This window comes from Elephantulus edwardii, unplaced genomic scaffold (assembly GCF_000299155.1).
Source record: "Elephantulus edwardii isolate Elephantulus edwardi_28Jun2011 unplaced genomic scaffold, EleEdw1.0 scaffold00751, whole genome shotgun sequence".
NCBI lineage: Eukaryota > Metazoa > Chordata > Mammalia > Macroscelidea > Macroscelididae > Elephantulus > Elephantulus edwardii.
In genome coordinates, this window is record NW_006400501.1 from 10,589 (window position 1) to 15,199 (window position 4,611).

Below are 4,611 nucleotides of genomic sequence, written 5' to 3' on the forward strand. Positions count from 1 at the left end.
AGGTTTGAATTTGTTCTTCAGTTCCTTGAGCTTAAGATATGCTGAGCGAGTTCGGCCCTTTTGATTTTCCAACTCCAACTCCTTGCACACATTGGTGTTTGTAAAGAACATTAATATCTCCGTAACTGACTGCATGTATACGAAAAACTGGAGTTTAGTCATATTTCAGCAATCTTCACTGGCATCTTCAAGTCATAGAAGAATAAGTTCTACCACGTTATCTCTTAGCATTAATATTTCTTCTCTTTATTTTATTAATAGATCAAGTCAGAAAAGAACTTGGTAAGTTCTGTGTTTTTTTATGTGTAAGTTAAAAACACATCGGTGTTTGTAGAGAACATTAATATCTCTGTAACTGACTGCATGTATACAGAAAACTGGAGTTTAGTCATATTTCAGTAATCTTCACTGGCATCTTCAAGTCATAGAAGAATAAATTCTACCACGTTATTTCTTAGCATTAATATTTTTTTCTTTATTTTATTTTTAGACCAAATTAGAAAAGAAAATGGTAAGTTATGTGTTTTTTTCATATGTAAGTTAAAAACACATTGGTGTTTGTAGAGAACATTAACATCTCTATAACTGACTGCATGTATACGACAAAATTGGAGTTTAGTCACATTTCAGCAATCTTCACTGGCATCTTCAAGTCATAGGAGAATAAATTCTACCACTATATTTCTTGGAATTAATATTTCCTTTATTTTATTTTTAGACCAAGTTAGAAAAGAAAACGGTAAGTTCTGTGTTTTTTTTCATATGTAAGTTAAAAATACATTGGTGTTTGTAGAGAACTTAATATCTCTGTAACTGATTGCATGTATACAAAAAATCACAGGCATATTCAAGTCATAGAAGAATAACTTCTACCACATTTTTTTAGAATTAATATTTCCTTTATTTTATTTTTAGACCAAGTTAGAAAAGAAAATGATAAGCTCTGTGTTTTTTTTCATATGTAAGTTAAAAACACATTGGTGTTCGTAGAGAACTTTAATATCTCTGTAACTGACTGCATGTATACGGAAAACTGGAGTTTAGCCATATTTCAGCAATCTTCACTGGCATCTTCAAGTCATATAAGAATAAATTCTACCACTTTATTTCTTAGAATTAATATTTCTTATCTTTATTTTATTTTTAGACCAAGTTAGAAAAGAAAATGGTAAGTTCTGTGTTTTTTTCAGATATATGCTAAATTGAAAACTGATATCGCCTGAGAACACTAACATTTCTCTAACTGGTTGCATGTAGATAATAAATTGGAATTTAGTCGTAGTGCAGCAATTTGACTCAAATATTCACTGATACCGCCAAACTGTAGAAGAAGAAATTCTACCCTAACATTTCCCTTGTTTTTATTAAATTTTCAGACCAAGTTAGTATAGTATTTGCTAAGTTCTATGTTTTTTTTTAATGTGCTAAATTGAAAATATAATCGTTATATGACCAGAGCCAGAGCGCAGTCTTCTCCATAACTGGTTGAACATATATGGTGAAGCAGAATTCAGTCAAATTCTAGTAATTTGACTCAAATATTTACTGATATATCCAAGTTATAGGAGTACAAATTCTACCATAATACTTCTTGACATTACTATTTCTTTTTTTTCCATATTAGCTGACAAACTTGGTAAAGGGTTTGGTAAGTTCTGTGCTTTCTTTATATGCCAAATTGAAAATATAGTTGGTATCTTCTCAGAACACTAACTTCCCCATAAATAGTTGCAAATATATAATAAGTTGGGATTCAATAAAATTCCAACAATCTGACTCAAATAACTACTGATATCTCCAAGTTATAGAAGAACAAATTTTCTATCATAATATTTCTTGATATTACTATTTCCTTTTTTATATTGGCAAACAAGAATTTGGTAAGTTCTGTGTTTTTTAATATGTTAAATTGGAGGGTGGAGGGACAGTACAGGAGAGGAAGACCCTCGATGTGATAGATTGATCAGTGACTGGGGTTATGGGAGTAGGTGTGACAGAGACAATAAAATTGGACAGGATAGAGAAGGGTTTAGAATTGTTGTACATAGGGTCACTATGAGTTGCAGGGGACTTGATGGCACATAACAACAACAACAACAACAAATTGAAAATATGATTGTTATCTGCCCAGAATACAACCATCTCCATAAATGGTTGCACATGTATGATGAATTTGAATTCAATAAAATTCCAACAATCTAACTCAAGTAATCAATGATATCTCCAAGTTATAGAAGAACAAATTCTATCATAATATTTCTCTATATTACTATTTCTTTTTTATATTTGCAGACAAAATTGAGAGAGAATTTGGTAAGTTCTGTATTTTTTTTCAATGTGCTAAGTTGGAAATATAATTGTTATCTGATCAGATGATGACCACCTCCATAAATGGTTGCACATATATGATGAATTGGAATTCAATCAAATTCTAAAAATCTAACTCAAATAATCACTGATATCTCCAAGTTATAGAAGAACAAATTCTATCATATTATTTCTTGATATTACTATTTTCTTTTTTATATTTGCAGACAAAATTGAGAGAGAATTTGGTAAGTTCTGTGGTTTTTTTTTTAATGTACTAAATTGAAAATATAATTGTTATCTGCCCAGAAGATCACCATCTCCACAAATGGTTGCACATATATGATGAATTGGAATTCAATCTGACTCAAATATTATCTCCACAGTGTATACAATTAAATTCCACCAGCATATTTCTTGAAATTAATACTTCCCTTTATTTGTAGACAATATGAGAAAACAACAAGGTAAGTTATATGTTATTTTTTCATGTGTTAAATTGAAAATGCAATTGTTATCTGTCCAGAATACTACCTTCTTCATAACTTGTTACTAGGTCAGAACAAGCCAAATCAGGTACCAGACAATAGACTCTGCATCGTTTCATAAGTATGAAGCTCTTATACAGGTAAAACTATATAGCCTGTAGTGAATAAAATAATCTAAGTAGCTGTTTTTGAGTATGGAACTGACTGAAAAAAAATAGAAGTGAACGTTCTGAAAGGATGGAAATCCATGTTATATATATTTTAACAGAGATGTGAATCTGGTGGATGTGTTTGTAGATTTAAAATGTTTGTATTTCTCTGTATACTGTATCTCACTTTCCAGGCTTAAGTGTGGTCTCAAATAATCATAGTCTCATGTTGTGGATGCCCTAATGCAGACCTCCCTCACTGAGTGAGTGGTGCTATTAATAATATATTGCGGAGTAAAAGTATGTGATTTCAAAGGATTACTTTGAATATTTTAAAAGATGCCAAGGATTGCTTCCAATGTGTCTGGTAATTGGACTATGAATAAAGAAGACTGAAGAACTACAGCCTTTGAATTGAGTTCGTCAAGAGTATTGAATATCCCATGGACTGCCAAAAAAAAAAAACCCAAACAAATTTTTCTTGTAGGAAGGACAATGAGAGTGCTCCTTAGAGACAAGAATGGTGAAACTTCATTGTACATACATTGGGTATGTTGTCAGGAAGGGGCTAACACTTGCAAAAAGACACAATGATGGGGAAAATAGAGACTGAGAAAAAGAGGGGAAGACTCTCAACTACACGGATTGACACAGTGACTATAACAATGAACTTGTCAATGGAGCATTTGTGAGGATAGTATAGGCTACAGCAAGGTTTTGATCTGTTCATAGGATCACTATGAGTAATAGTAGCTTCAATGACACCTAACAACCACACTTTAAAGAACAGGCACTAAAGGCATTATGTCTTCCACTTTGTTATTTTTGATCATTTATCTTGGAAAAATTCAGCCTCTTGAGAACACTCAAGTAGTTTTTTATAGAGGTCAATATTGGTAGAAATTGAGGCCTTTTGATAGTCATGTGGATGATGTTGGTGAGTCACTGTGAATTGGATTGTATATTCAGACAATTCAGCATCTAACTGCAACTTCATGAGAGATCTTCATCCATAATGAAAGTTTCAAGATTTCTAAATTACAGACATTGTGAAAGATAAGAAATAACTATGAATGTGTTAAGCCACTGAGTTTTGGAATGATTTGTTATATGACATTAAAGAAATAATAAAAAAATTATATAACTTTTTTTGGTAAAAAATACATTATTTGTAACTAATTTGTAAACTTCATTTAGTCAAGTTTGCTTTTTGCAGTGGTATGGGTAAAATATTCTGAAGAACTGTTTGTATATTCTAGCCTTGAAACATTGTAAATGTGTTATGGATAATGAGGCCTACTTTTAAAACACTTGGCAGTTTCAACAATAGTCTAACATCATTTAACTTTGCAGTTGACATAACTCTTGGACACTATGTAAAATAAGTGACCATAGTTAATATCACCAATAAGGGGTAAATAAAAATCTGATGCACTGATTTACTGTCCTGAAAAAGATACAACATTATAGGGATATCCCTTAATAAAATTACAGTTTGAATCTAGCCATGAGAAAACAACAGATAAATCTAAATTTAGAAATCTTCTATAATACAGTTATATTGTTTGTAATTCATCGTAAAGAAAAAAGAGAGCAAGGCTAAGAAATTTTTGAAGATGAATGAAGATTGAATAAAACATTTTTGTATGACAGATATTATAATATAA